The sequence below is a fragment of the Physella acuta genome, unplaced genomic scaffold, assembly GCF_028476545.2.
Source record: "Physella acuta isolate Inbredline_101_S28 unplaced genomic scaffold, ASM2847654v3 ptg000867l, whole genome shotgun sequence".
In the NCBI taxonomy this organism is placed as follows: domain Eukaryota; kingdom Metazoa; phylum Mollusca; class Gastropoda; family Physidae; genus Physella; species Physella acuta.
Window position 1 is genome coordinate 102,279 of NW_026732384.1, and position 16,499 is coordinate 118,777.

General features: G+C 35.8%; 1 long non-coding RNA gene across 1 annotated transcript; it reads right to left on the reverse strand.

The window, feature by feature from the left end:
- Nucleotides 1–9,882: 9,882 nt before the first annotated feature.
- LOC131952338 (uncharacterized) lies at nt 9,883–10,959 on the reverse strand. The gene is made up of 3 exons (XR_009388528.1): nt 10,842–10,959; nt 10,534–10,595; nt 9,883–9,949 (listed from the first exon to the last, which is right to left on the reverse strand). It is a non-coding gene; the product is annotated as an uncharacterized LOC131952338 (long non-coding RNA).
- Between the last annotated feature and the right edge of the window lie 5,540 nt (nt 10,960–16,499).

Below are 16,499 nucleotides of genomic sequence, written 5' to 3' on the forward strand. Positions count from 1 at the left end.
ATTTCAAGGGGGGTCGTCGGAGGAATTTTTTTTTCGTAATATAGCCCATATAAGGCGCCGGTCAGTCGAGGTCAGTTTTGACCCCCTCTCCGTAGACTTTTTGCCGAACCGTCACCGGCCCTCGTGTTCTATCGCCATAAGGCACCTTCGTGCCAAATTTGACGCGCCTGCGGCGCCGGGAAGTGCCCTATCGGGCACCCGACCACTTTGCTTTATATATATAGATGCACTAAAAAGTAGAAAATAAACGAGTTTCTTTAAATATATAGTAATATAGTACACTACTATTTATATAACTATAAAGAAAACCGTGGGTCGATTTCATAAATATTATTAAAAGTATCCAATATATAATATACTTAAAAAAGCTTGCAAAAACAGCGTTACACCCATTGAACAAGTTAAAAGAAGATTATAACTTATACTTTTAGTTGAGGAAAGATAAAACAATATAAAACATAGACCATGTTAAACGAAGATTATAATTTATACAATTGAGTAAAGTTGGAAAAAAACCCCAATGAAACCTTAAGTTAAAGCAGTGGTTCTTAAACTGGGTTTGATTGAACCCCAAGCGTTCTGTGAGTTAGTCTCAGGGGTTTGTAAAATCATGTCTCTATAACGGTGACCGGAAAAATGCGCAACTGAAAGTTGTGTAACGGAAAACTGTTTTTTTTTTTGTTTCCTTAAATTGAGCATTTAAAGACAACAGCAAAAAATATGAAATTTACTTTTTAGCACAAGTTAACATTTTTTTCACGAAATCTGACAAAATTAATGTTAATTAGTAAAATTAGTTTATTTGCGCTTTTTTTTCTGTTTGCGCAGTCTTCCGTTGCGCAGTTTCCAGTTTACGCATTTTGAAACCGCGTCTATCCTCGCTTAGTGGTTTCGTTACTTTAATCTAAACCTGTGGGTTATATCCCTTGGACACAGTCCATAACCAAAACTTAGTTAACACAAATGTTCAGGTCAATCAGGCTGAGGTCATTCAGTGCGCTGGTCGTAACCTCCACCATCGCCAAGTGTGGCCTGGCAGTCTTTAAGAAAATAAATAAGTCATATCTTCAGAGTTTCTTCCAGACACCCATAGCCAGTGTTTCTTCCAGACGTTTTTCTCCGGGGGGGGGGGGGGGGCATTTGATATTTTCGGAGGGGGGGGGGGGTCAACATTTCTGTAGGGTGGGGGGAGGGCGGACACTGGTAAAAGTATGTTTTCTATATACATTACATTTCATTCGAAGAAAGTCTACAGCCCCCCTCCTCCCCAAAAATGAAATGAAATTTACATAAAAAAATATATACTTTTACCAGTGTCCACCCCACCCCCCTCAAAAATATTTAAAAATACTAAGTGCAACCCCCCCCCCCCCCCCCCCCCCCCCCCCCCCCCCCCCCCCCCCCCCCCCCCCCCCCCCCCCCCCCCCCCCCCCCCCCCCCCCCCCCCCCCCCCCCCCCGAAGAAAAAAGTCTGAAAGAAACACTTCACATCATGTTAGCTAGCAGTGGCGTCACTAGGTCTGGCGCGTTAGCCCTGGGCGTCTCCCCCCTTCGTCAACGCCTATGAATACTATGTATTTAAATTTTAAGGACTTTGGTTTGTTATGTGGCAGTGCCGTCACCTTTAAGTGTTTTTTTTAAAGACCCTTAGGCTTTCTGTGTAAACCCCTTAAACTTTTATTTGGACAAATGTGCAATGAAAACTTGAGGGTGGTGGGGGTCATTGAAAATTTCCCTGACCCATTGGACACAACCAGTCCACCTTTTGTGACATCAGGAATGCATGACATTCCTCTACTAAACCTCTCCTAGTATGAAGTTATAAAGTTCTCGTTCGCACTTTGTTATTTTGAAGAAATTTAGTTTAAATGATAAGATATGACATATTGAAACTTTCTTACATCCTCACTCAAATCTGACCCCCAACATTAACAACAAGCAGAGGCGTAGAGAGGACGTGGTGGGGGTGCGGGCCGCACCGGGTGACACTATTTAGGTGGGTGATACCATGGCAAAAAAATAATTGCAAAATGTACAGAAGAAAAATGCTTTTTGCAGTTCCATTAATGATTAATTAAAGGTAAATAGTCTTTTAAGTAAAAATCGACAATTAGAACAAAAGGGTGTAGCGGACATCATGATGTAACCGCGCTAATTATAGAGAAAACAATGCCACATCCAACTATATTATTAACAGACTATAGATAAACATTTTTATCATAAATCTGCCGCGATTAAAGCTTATGCACATACATATAGGCATATGCGGCATATGTTTAAATTCTAGGCCAAAGAATGACCGGCACAAATATATATATTATATATATATATATATATATATATATATATATATATATATATATATATATATATATATATATTTATATATATATTTATATATATATATATATATTTATATATATAAACTTTGTCTCTTGGGGGGGGGGGGGGGACGCACCCAGTGCCACCCGACCTAGCGACGCCACTGCCACAGGTATACATGACCCCCTCTTTACCCGTGTTAAACCTACCACGCATGATAGAAGTTTTAAAACTACTCACCTGTGCCATTTTGATAAAAGCAAGCTGTCTAGACATACTGCGAAGAAACTGTTGTAAAACTGTTTAGAAAAAAATGCAAATAGATTTAATGAAATGTCCCCTTTAACTAATCCGCAACACTTTGTATTTAAAAAAATAAAACGTGTAAGGGAGGTAATCCACTCAATAAATTTTAAAATACCTATTCTCTGTATTTTCGTGTATTTAGATACTTTCTTCTGATTTATGTTAACTTAAAATCTTTTATAGTTACAAAGTAATGTAAAATAATATACTATCATATTTCATAAATTATCTTCATAAAGTGATGTTTTTTTAAAATAAAGACATAAACTATAGAAAGTCAGATGGTGTTGTTTTATCTCTAGCGATGTAAAATATTATATAATGTTCTGAGCTTCAGTAGTAGGCGGTTTAAAAATCCCAGTACACTTAATTTTTTTAAAAAATTGATGTTTTTTAAACATGGCAAGCGATAAAAGTATAGTTATATTTTCAATTTTTGCATTAAATAGTTTCAATTAAAATGTAATTTAGAATTATTTTATCAATTCAAATATTTAAAAAAAAACCCACCCTCAATCCTCTCTTTCAAATCACCCTGAATGGTCAGGTAGAATAAAACAATAAACGTCACAACAATTGTTTTCCATGATAAAATACGCAATCGCGGTCGATGGTGTTTAGCCTAGTATTGTATTAATATTAAATAATACAACATCCCTTATCACCACGACAACCTGACTCAACTAATCCAATTTAAAAATATAAGTGTTTGCTAAATTGCTATTATATTACTTGTAATTATTTGTTTGAATATTTCTAGCAGTAATAAAACCGGAAGTCATTTTACACTTATAACACAAATGTTTTAAAATATTCAATTTTTGTTGTTAAAAAATATGCCTTCTGGCAACAAACATTTGGAACCATTTGGAACCAGTCTTTCAAGCAGACTTAGCTAAAATAATTGAAATTGTATCCTAGGATTTTACTATCCCCTCAACCCATTCCACCCCCCCCCCCCCCCAAAAAAAAACAAAAAAAACTTCTATTTATTTATTTTTTAAAATATTTATATTATTTTTCTTTAATCATAAATTTATTTCAGCTCCATTTATAAGGCCATACCACTTCAACCCACCACACCGAAAAAAAAATAACCTTTAATTTTAAGACCGTTGAATCATCATTTGATTACACATTTGCATTTTCAGATTTAAAAAAATAAAACTGTAATTAGACGTGTTGTATTATGTAAACCATCTTAAATGAATGAAAGTACATGTCAGAAATAATTACTACTATTGTAAATCTGTAGCGATCCTCGTAGGCTGGTGATGAAAACGGTGATACTAAAGATAAACTGACGCTGTAAATTATATATCTGAGTCAAAAAGAAAAAAAGAAAGAATGAATAGAGATAAGGTGCTTATATTTTAATGGTTGGGATCGGAGGCAAAAAAATCTAACCATGTCCCCCCTCCCCCATTTATCACAAACTAAAAGACTCAAATCGTTACACATCACTTACCTTCATTCTTTACAGTCCGTATCACCTCTGGGATTGCCTCGTCCAGCGAATTATGCAACCACCGAGGCAAACTTTTTAAAAACGAACGAAGATCTGAAGACAGACTAATGTAGAGAGAGGAGGGGGTGGGGTAGAAGTGGGGTATATCATTTAGTTATTAATAATTTGAAAATATAACATAAAACAGCTAGAAAATTAAAATGTTTTAACTCATGGCTTAGATTTCACAAACCTAATTAGTTAACACGTTTTAAAAATATTTTGAAATTGAATTGATTTTCTGAGTTGTAATATCTTAATTTTTTTTAAACTATCGTTTTATTTCGAGATGAAAATAAATAAGAACAGCCCTGAAAAATAAAACGTATATTTTCAAGTAAATATTTTTTTTACTTCACGAACGAATATCTATACAGATATAATAGTTACCTGTCTGGGAGGTCTTGAATGGCATTAGGAACCAGCACATCAGTTAACACCTGTAGACAAGGTTAAAGGTTACTCTTAACATGTGCGAACCTGAACTTACGGTACTGTCTTTCTTAAAAGTCCGAAGTACGCAATGTGTGATGTTTTCTCTACGATTGAAATATTCCCTCTTCGATTGATACAATAATTTATCCATCATCTTTTCCTTTCAATACCCAGGTCATATGGGCCCGCGAATTATATAATAATAAGATATAATAGATTCTTTGGGAAAAGTATTGATGAGCACACAATCTAAACATGAGTCAAGGTCGAAGAAGTAGATAAACTCTATTCCCTCATCACATCGTCTTAATTTACCATTCCCATATTCAACTTTTTTCCAAAAACATAGCTTCGCCTACTCTGGTTCTAATTTGTGGAACAATCTTCCTAATAAAATAAAGCTATCTAGATCTGAAAATATATTCAAATCTAAACTAAAGCTAAAATTATTTAATGACCTAACTGACTCATTGTAACATTTCTCATTCATCTATTATATTCTCTTTTTTATCTCATTATGTATGATAACTATGTAACATTGTTTCTTTATTCCACATTTTTAGTGCTATGTTACTGCTATGTGTTATTGAATTGTTTTATTTGTATAAACGGCCAATGTGAAAAAAGGCCCTTGTGCCTACAATTGTAACCGTTGTTTGAATAAATTTGAATAAATTTGAATTTGAATAAATTTGAATAAATTTTGAGTAATAGTTATACTCATCATCAATGTATGCTACACTTAATGTACTATGTCTAAACTTGGGAACATACAGAAATACATTGTAGAATTATAAACTCGAACCAAACTCTAAAGAATAACCATTATCGTGGACCTAAACTTAATACTAAACCTAACCCTATCTCAAATCTAGCTTGATACTTAACCTCATCCATATTATTCAACTTAGTTCAAACACAAATCTAAACTTCGCACTTACTAAAACTAATACGATTTACTGTCTACTTAAGATTTGATAAAATCTTAGGGTTGATATTATCGTTGTGGTAACATTAGGTAACATTCTGTTGTCAAACAACTCATTTCGGAAGAGTTCATAGTCAGTGATGGAACGGCGTGGTCGGATGGTAGTGCGCACGACTGCAAACCCGAAAGTCTCGAGTTCTTGTCCAAGGCTGGAGTCTCTGAGCCCACCCAGCTTAAGTCGATACCTGACTCACGTAGGGAAAGTAAGTTCGGCTTGGAAAACTGCTTACCACACTACCCTTTCATATGCCGTGGACGACAAAACAGATGAATTCTACTTCACCTGCAATATGGAACGTCAGGTTCGAAACGGTAACTTACTTTACTTTCATAGCTTACAGAAAAACACATAATCAGTGCTTCTTCCAGACTTTTTTCTCCGGGGGGGGGGGGGGGGGGAAGAAGGGCACTTGATATTTTCGGGAGACGGACAACATTTTTGATAGGGGGTGGGCGGGGAGTGGTAGACTTTCTTTGGGGGAAGAGATGCCTGGAAGAAACTCTGCATATAATACACCCAACTGTTCATGCAAGAAGCCTTAGTTATCGGAGAATTCGACACAATAGGTGTTATTGTGAGAATTTGACAACATAACATACAAGTTATATTAAGTTATATACCGTGTACAAGATGGAATCGCAAATAGCGATGACGTCACGTGTGACCGGAAGTTGTAAAATGTCTTGAAGGTGCTGCGGGTATCCTTGCCAGAAGTGAACAAGCAGATTTTGAATCTACAAGATTTTAAAAATTAAAAAGTACATTAAATATCACTATAATATTTTTTTAAAATATTTTTTTTTCTAAAATACAAAATTTCACTTCATGTGTTTGTATTGCAAATGAAGAAAGAGAGAATAGAGAAGAGAGAGGGTGCTAGAGGTTTGAGAGAATTTACATAGAATTGGAGGTCTATCATCATTAAAAAGGTAGAGATAAAGATAGATGGAGCAAGAGATTCAGAGCAAGATAAGTAGAGTGCAATCAAATAAGAGAGAAGGAGAGAGTGAGAGAGGGAGAGACTTACTGTGACGACAAACAGACTGACGACAGAAAAAGGAAGCAAGTTAAATAAAAGCTTGCGAAAAAGCAGCAAAATAATGCATGTAGATGTATTAGAAAAAAAAATTCAAGTAGATTTCGTTATTTAAAAAAAAAATTCTGAAGTAAAAATGTCCCTGCTATCCTCTTCATTCACGCACATGAGCATTATTTCCCACATGAAATCTAGCATGTCTCCTAATTAAAATACAAAGTAAAACTGTTCAAACCTCCTCAAAGTTTGCCGTGATAACGGTGTCTAAAATACGCTGGGAGTGTGTCCTATACATCATAAGGAAGGTGTTCATCTACAGAAGAAATCGTATGTGTTAAATTAATGGTATAAAAAACATACTAAACTAAGTATAAAAACAATATAAGCAAAAGTACTTCGCTAAAAATAAAAAAAATAAAAAATAAACTAATATCTTGTAAAAGCATTCAAATTAAGTTTCGTAAACAATATAAACAATAGAAGCAAAAGTACTTTGCAAAAAATTAAAATAAAACAAAAATTAAAAAATAATAAACTAATCTTGTAAAAGCATTCAAATGAAGTTCCGTTGTTAAAAGATTAAATTACGCCACACTTATGCCACACATCATCGTAGAAAGTAACATAATTTTAGCTAAGGAAAACAAGTTTTCGTCAAAAAAAATATTAATTTAATATAATTTAATATAATATAAACTATACCTTGTCAGTGATGACGCTGTCTTGAAGCTTCAGGTTGTAGGCACTAGGGAACTCAGGTAAAAGTGTACCTGTTTTAGAGCTGAGGGAATATTTTCTGCTGGAACCCTAGAATCAAGAACAGCATGCAAAACGTTAGTACACAATATCAATAGTACTTATAGGTACTGAATGGATCTAGACGTTAATTTCGCTGGTATTGCAATCTCAGTCCTAAATGTGATAAAATCTGCTCTACTCTGACCTAGCCTAGCCTAGCCTAGCCTAGCCTAGCCTAGCCTACCCTGCCTTGCCTTACCCTACCCTACCCTACCCTACCCTACCCTACCCTACCCTACCCTACCCTAACCTAACCTAACCTTGCCCAACCCAACCCAACCCAACCCTACCCTAATCAACCCAACCTAACCCAACCTAACCTAACCTAACCTAACCTAACCTAACCTAACCTAACCTAACCTAACCTAACCTAACCTAACCTAACCTAACCAAACCTAACCTAACCTAACCTAACCTAACCTAACCTAACCTAACCTAACCTAACCTAACCCAACCCAACCCAACCTAACCTAACCCAACCCAACCCAACCCAATGCAACCCAACCAACATAACCTAATCTAACCCAACCTAACCTAATATAACCTCAGCTAACCTAACCTTAAAATTACTTAAAACTATACAAGAGAGATTATGTACTAGAAACAGTCACTTATTATTTTCTCTTTTTCCAAAAGATTGTCAAAAAATCTGGCAACTTAAAAATGCGAACAGTGGAAAGGACAAAATCATGAACCAGAACACAGATAACACCGCACGATCAATCTCTCGCATAGGTCCGATAACTCTGGCAGGTTAAGTCTAGGATAAATAAAAGTTTCTTATCAAAACGTAATTACTCCCCTTTACTCAGTTCTACAGATATTCGAACGTGATTCCCTTAGCCCTACCACGCACATCTTGCTTCAATGATAAAATTTTTAAAAATAAAAAAAAAAAAAGAACTGTAACAACAAAAGAATTGTTGTAAGTTAAAAATACTGAGATTAATTTAAGTAGAGACTTAAAAAATTAAAAAGTGCGAAAGATATTTTTTGCTTCAAAAGCATATATATATATATATATATATATATATATATATATATATATATATATATATATATATATATATATATATATATATATATATATATATATATATATATATATATATATATATTTGTAGTTATGTATTTAGTTTCCTTAAGTGATTTTCCACATACTTTATGTGGTTACTTCATAACATAACGGCTTCATAAACAACAAGTGCAATGAATAAAAAACTACATCTTTAAAAGTATACCTCTGTTTTTATCTTGACTCCTGAAAACCTGAGGATCGAAAAAAAAAAACACTGTTTAAATTTTGAACTTAAAACTTTATGTATCTTCACAGATGTACACACAAGCAGAGTTTCTTTCAGGCATCTCCAAAGCACGTCCACCTTGACCCGTCGTATAATGCGAGTGCCCAGCCTCACCCCTTACCCCTCCCCCCCCCCCCACGGCAGAGAAAAATGTCTGAAAGAAACACGGCACAAAGTAAGCAGCTCGACGTCGAGGTCGAATGGTAGAGTGTTTGACTGCTCTAGGCGGTTGGCATAGTATGAATCACAACATCCCTGTATATACCGCCGTCAAAGAACTAGACAAACTCTTTCAGTAGCTTGAAAACTTTATGTTTCCAATCTTGTATCCAATAGAATTATTTTCTAATAAAACTAAAAATATGAATTCTCGCACGAAATCTGCCTTCACACATATAAATGCATCTGAGGATTTTAAAATTATTAAATGGTGTTTTTTTATCATTAAGAAAAATAACACTAACAAAGCAGCTTATGGGACGACGAAGTGTAGCGGTAGAGAGCTAGACTGCTAACCCGAGAGTCTCGAGTTCGAATCCGGGTTCAAATCAGTGAAACGTCCCTATGTCTCTTCATATGCCGAGGTCTCTGAAGCTGATGAACTCTACTTCGTTTGCTCTATGTGTCTTGGGCACGAACGGGACATGATGATGATGTTGAGTATGATGATGAGTATGATGATGAGTATGATGATGATGAGTTTAAGTGTAATGATGATGATGAGTATAATGATGATGATGATGATGATGATGATGATGATAATGATGATGATGATGATGATGATGATGAGTATCATGATGATGATGATGATGAGTATGAGTATGATGATGATAATGATGAGTATGATAATGTTGATGATGATGGTGATGATGATGATGATGATGAGTATGATGATGGTGATGATGATGGTGATGATGATGAACAAAGCAGCTACATGGTGTACAGCCACCATTTAAAAAAAAACAATAATGTAATTAAAAATAACTAAAAACAAAATACGAAAACATCCTTTGGTAAGGTTATCAAGGCGGGGCTCACAAATTAAAGTTTTCCTTCATAAATAATGTTAAAATGGTTCGTTATCAACAAGAATAAATTTAAAATGTGCCAACTCCCCCCACCCCACTCTCCATTGTAGTACACCAATAAAAAATGTATGCATATATGTAGCCTACCTGGTCAAGCCTTTTCCCGTGTATACAGAGTGGTAGTAGATGGAAGACTCGATGATCCCTATACCATAGTAGTGATATCTGTAGATAGATATAAGACAATTTTCTGAAGTGACAGACAGAACGAATAGAAAAAAATAATAATATTATAAAATAATATAACCAGACAAACAAAAACAAAACAAAGAACATCATCAAAAATACAATAACATAAAATAATAAACGAATGAACTTCAAATATGAAGCAAACTTTTGACTCATAAATTTGGTTTTAAAATACCAGTCTTTATAAGCTGTATTATTTATTTTAGTATTTTAAAATTATTTGTTTATTTTGATGAAGACCAAATATCTAAACATCCTAGTATCGTATTGATTTGTTCTTTGTTGAATTGTATTTTTTTTAAAGAAAAATTACACTTAGGGGGCCTATTACTCTTAAAAAATTACTATTCAGACAATGTAAAACAACAACAAACATAATAACAATGCTTTGATTTGAATTTAAATAAGAAAGAAAACAAAACAGATAACTAATATGCTTCTTTATATGAAAATACAATGTTCGATATGTATCAAAATAAAATAAAACACAAGATACTCCGTTGTTAAAAAAAGTCTATGTTCACGAAGCCAAAAAATAAAAATAAAAATGTCAATCTTACTTCGACTGTCCTCTAGTACCAAGTCGTCTTGTGGTGACATTTTTAAACTTCTGCCTCATCAGCTGTTAATGTGTCATAATAATTATCATATATATATATATATATATATATATATATATATATATATATATATATATATATCGGCCTTTATATACATACATATATATATATATATATATATATATATATAAAGGCCTATATTTATGTATATATATATATATATATATATATATATATATATATATTTATATTTATATTAATTTAAGAATAAACATTGTAAACTTTGACAACAATCATATTTTGCTTACCTTTCCAAAAGTTGCCGCCCCTGCCGGTTTAAACCCTTGGCGTTTACAAAAGTCCAAATAATGGAGATAGAGAACACATCTTGGTAAACAAACACCTTCAGAGACTTCGTAGTTTTCTGATAACCTATACATTAGCAAACAATTAATAACCATAGTACATAGTGTTATGAAAGCCTATTCATTAGCAAACAAATAACCAGAGATCACAATGTTCTAATGGTAAACGAAAAAAATGTATAGTTTTATGCAGTGGCGTAGGCGGGGGGGGGGGGGGGTTAGGGGGGTCATAACCCCCCCCCCCCCCATAGACCCCTCGGTATATAGAAAAAGTATGAGGGGGGTGCAAATCGAAAGTTTGAGGGGGGGGGGGGTGCAAATCGAAAGTTTGTCCCCGGGTAAAAATTGGAACTCCCCCCCCCCCCCTTGAGACGATCCTGGCTACGCCACTGGTTTTATGTTAAGTGAAATGACTGAACTAATTTTTGGACTAATAGGCCTTTTTCTATAACCTGGAGATATGTGAACACACGTATTAGACAGTTAGTAGTTTTATGATAACATTGAATAGATTTATAACCTAAAACATGTAATATTTTTTTATGTCCTTATTTTAACACTAGAAAACAAAACAAAAAACGTGAGAGTTTATAGTTCTCCGATGTCCGTAACTTAAGTGAACACAAGGAAATTTATAAACAGTTGAATGACAACAAATTGAAAGTTATATTTTTCTGATCACTTAGACGTAAAAAAATAATTTTAGAAGCTTTTAAAACATACAGTTCATAGAACAGAAGAAGTAGAGGTGGTAATTTAGTTTCTTTTATTAGATTTGATAATAATTAATTATACAATTTGCTTTCTGCTGTACTATTGCACTCAATGACAATTAACAATTTAGTTGTTCCAGAAAGTGTGTGTTTGTGTATGTGTGTGTGTGGGGGGGGGTGTGGTTTACAATACGTATTTACCCACTCACAATTCAGTTAAATAGCTGTGGCAACCAACGTTCCTTAAATTCCTAGAAAATCGTTTGAAAATTTGAATCGTCCTTCAGACGTGACCCCCCTCCCCACCGTCCACTCCCCTACCCGTACATACAACCTCCCCTCCCTACACCCCCACCCCCATCAAACGCGTGTCAAACGTGTACAGATACCAGACTGGCGACAACTGTTCTTGAGACGGGCGATAACGTGGCTTAGACTCCTGCGGTTTACACACAGGGAGATGAGACTCCCCGGGGGTGGGATGGGGGGGGGGGGAGGCGCGGACTAATGCCAGGGTGGGGGGGGGGGGAGGGGAACGGACTAATACTAGGGGAAGTGTGGACTAGTGCTAGTGGAGGTGTGGACTCGTGCTAGTGGAGGTGTGGACTAATGCTAGGGGAGGCGTGGTCTAGTGCTAGGGGAGGTTTAGACTAGTGCTAGGGGAGGCGTGGACTAGGAGAGGTGTGGACTAGTGCTAGGGGAGGTGTGGGTTAGTGCTAGGGGAGGGTGGGCTAGTGCTAGGGGAGGTTTAGACTAGTGCTAGGGGAGGTTTAAACTAGTACTAGGGGAGGCGTGGACTAGTGCTAGGGGAGGTGTGGACTAGTGCTAGGGGAGGTGTGGACTAGTGCTCGGAGAGGTGTGGACTAGTACTAGGGGAGGCGGGCACTAATACTAGTGGAGGCGTGGACTAGTATTGGGGGAGGCTTGGATTCTAACTAGGGGAACTATAGACGTGCCGTCGGAGGCGCAGACTAGTTCGAAGAGGAAGAGCTAAATATTAAACACAAAAATACAGTCTATGTTATACCACAATGTAAGAATATAAAGCTATACACACTTACATACTTATTTCATAACAATTGCCTGTTGTCTCCAGATTTTGAGTTTGAAATGATACTCGCAATGTCAAGTTTTTACTTACTTTCTAAACTCTCTTGGTTTGAATAGCTAGAAAACGGACGGGACGTTCCTTTGATGTGGCGACTAATACGACAAATGGTAATACTGATACATAGTATAATAAAATATTTCATGAGATGAAAGGGGTATAGGAAGCACTAAAGTTGTGATTTTAGGGTAGGCACGTATTATTGGGTGTTTTAGACAAGGACGAACAATTTTGAAATAGCTGGCTTTGACTTCCCCAACACCGATTTAAACACTGAGATAACCACCCAAGGCGATACACGCGTTTTTTTTCTTTAGCAAAGATAACATTATAACATCAAGTCAAACAAAAAACAATTTTTCTAGTTAATCTGGTGTTTTTGTAGATTGTAGAGGCGTGTGTATGAGAGATATACGCTTTATCGTACATTATCGTAGAGCAATTCAGTATCGCAGTATAGTAACGCATTGGGTTTCTTTCTGACGGTATCGTTGTTAGAGTTTGGGTTAGGTTATAACCTGGGCGTGGGTCAAGATTATAGTGCTTGTTATGGCTAGCGTTATGGTTGGGTTATGCCCACGCTTTTGTTTATTTTCCTCTTTCTAAGTGGGGTTATAGAAGGAATAATCTCGAGTTCGAATCCGGGTTCGAGTCAGTAGAACGTCACTTAGTCGGCCAAGCTCTGATGGGTACCTAACGTATATTAGGGAAAGTAAAGGTAGCTTGGCAAAGTGCTGTCCACACTATCCCTTTATATGCCGAGGTCAGGAAACATGAGCTCTTCTTCATCTGCCCAATTGATTGTTAGGTCTAAAGAGGATTATTTACTTCTTTTTAATCCTCCCATTAAGTATTACGTATCGACATAAGGCTCGCTGACTCCGATTTCGCCTGCTTTTATTCTGGATTTGCTTCCATAGCCTTTGTCCTTCCCAAAACAAACTACAAGGCAGCAAGTGTTTGAATTTGGAGTTGTCTCTCTTTTAGATGAGTTACTGTTACTAGGATCCTTATTTGTCCGGGGTTCGGACTCCGATAGTTTAAAATTAGCAATCACACGCTCTCCTGCCAAACCACAACGTTATAATTAACAATTATTTCAGTGCAAGGATTAGGGTTGATTTTTACCTATGGCTAGGGTCACGATTTAGTCTTTGATTAGCGCTAAAGAATTTTTAACATTTATTTCTAGAACTTTTGTTGTTTTAATTAGCTTAAAAAGTCAAATGACCAGTGGTTCTTAAACTGGTTTCTATCGAACCCAAGGGTTTCGGTGAGCCACTCTCAAGGGGTTTGGTGGAGATCAAGACACACACCCGACTCATATGATTCAAGATGGGATTTTGTCGGTGCGGAGGATTACTATTACTATTACGAAGGTTTCGGTGAATGCGGATATGAAACTAGTGGGTTTCGGTGCCTCAAAAAAGGTTAAAATCCTTATCTATACAGTACTTTCTACAAGCAGGTTCTAAGGTAGTCGGGCCGCAAAGTCTGACAATAATTAATGGAGTGACACCAGAACTGAAAGTTGTAAAATATTACAGAGAAAAATTTATGTTAGTAAAAAAATAGAGTTAAAAATATATTTAAAAGCTTAAACAACACCCAACGGGCTGTAAGGGGTGTGTGTGTAGGGGGGTGGGGGTGGGTGGTCGACATCCCAAATTATCGCACCAGGAGACACACTGCCTAATGATATTTTTTTGAGACTATGAAATAAAAAAGACGATCTATTTTTAATTTACAGTGGACACATAAAACAATAACCTCGAATCACCTGGACAGATGGCGTACGTATGAGGAGAAACGATTTGTCCTTATCTGATCTTCTGCTGGTTAATCTACGGGTGAGGGGGGGGGGGGGACTGTAAACAAGACTGGGGACATTTTCATCGCGGTGGTGGAACTACGGTGTCGTGGACCGCCGGGTACATCAGAGGTGGAAGCAGTGTTTCTTTCAGAAATTTTTCTTATGGCTGGGGGATGGGAAAACTTGAAACATTTGTGGGGTGGCTGTCTCCGAAGAGATGCCTGAAAGAAACACTAAACACTACATCTGTTCATAAATAGTGTTACAAACTTAATATGTTTACTGAATCAAACTATATTTTAAAATTATTTGTTTTATACATTCGCCATGATTGTGATCTATAAAAAGATATTATAAAGTGGTTTTCATGTTTCTTTCATCGTTAACTATCTGCGCTCTTTGGGCATACAATTTTCAATATATTTAAAGAGAAAACACTAAATATCTCTGGATAAAATACGTCTAAGACAATCAGCTTTGTATTTTATCGCCTATTAATTACGTTAAAATCCGCGCTTAAAAATAAGGCAAAAAGAATAATGATACAGTTTTTCAATATGCATTAGCATTGTACATTGTAAATATCATTTTTGAAAAAAAGTTGTTGTAATATTTTTCTCCACAATAGTCTAATAACCAAGTCTCCTTATCCTGTCTTAAACCTACTTCAGGAATTAAAATTTACGTTTGAACTGAAATTTAAAACAAGTGTGGTCCTTAATTATAACTACATGAACATATGGGGGCCCATTGTCTATAGCTAACACCCAGCATAGCTAGATGAACATATGGGGGCCCATTGTCTTTAGCAAACACCCACCACAGCTAGATGAACATATGGGGGTCCATTGTCTTTAGCTAACACACAGTATAGCTAGATCGACATATGTGTGTTTAGGGGAGGGGGGAGATCGTCTCCATCCAAAATTTATTAAGAGCTAAATAGCCATTCAAAGATGGACTTTTAAAGGACACATTGTCTCGAGTCAAGTTTCATAAGAGCAGTAAAGTATAATATAAAGTATTTTTTTTTTATAAAGTAAATATTTACTATTTTTTTTAATGTAAAAGAACTGTAATTAAAAAATATTTCAAAAGGCGATTACTTGTTTATTTAGTTTATTTTAAAAAAATGCAAATTTAATATTATGCATATTATTATATATTAAATCTATTTGTTCCGTTTTTGTTGTTGTTTGTATTTGTTGTTGTTGTGTTTTATGATGTAGCCTATTCTTCACGAGTTACCGGACCTCCCGCTAGTTACATGACATAGCAAAAAAAAACAAAAAAAAAAACACGGTGACGTGTTTTCAAATAGTGAATAGTCGCCCCTGTTATCAGGCTCCGCGAGACCAAGAATTAATCACCAGCCAGAGAAATATTTAATCAGCTCTTCTGGCTGGGCGGCGGAATGCTGTCAGCACAAACGTGTCAATCAATTTTTGTTTGCACTTCAGGCTTGGCGCAGACGGTGTCTGGAAGTTTTCGTCTGCGAGTTTAAAAAAAAAAATTCTACGCATGATAACCTCCCCTTTTCCTTCCTTTATTAACAGCATCAGGTATTTATGTGATAACGTAGACTATTAAAAGATAAATATTGCATTTTTTTTATTTGAAATATTTCCCACCAAACAATTTTTTTTTTCATATTCAAATCGAAACCGGAAGTTTAAGCCAGAAGGAAATAGTTTAGAACTAATAAAGATAAAAGAAAGAATACGATTGGTTGTAACATTCAACATCTGTCTCTTTTTCCTAAACTAATTTTTTTAAACAACCAAAGTACATAATTTAAAATAAAACAACGATAACCACAAAAGGATGACGATGAGGATGATGATGATAGCAACGAACCATTTGAGGGTAGCCGCTACTTGGTTGTCTTTTGGAGAGGTCACGTGATCTTCTTCGACCTCACTTCCGGGTTTCATTTCTTCTCTTTTATCTTCCTGTTTGCCAGCTTT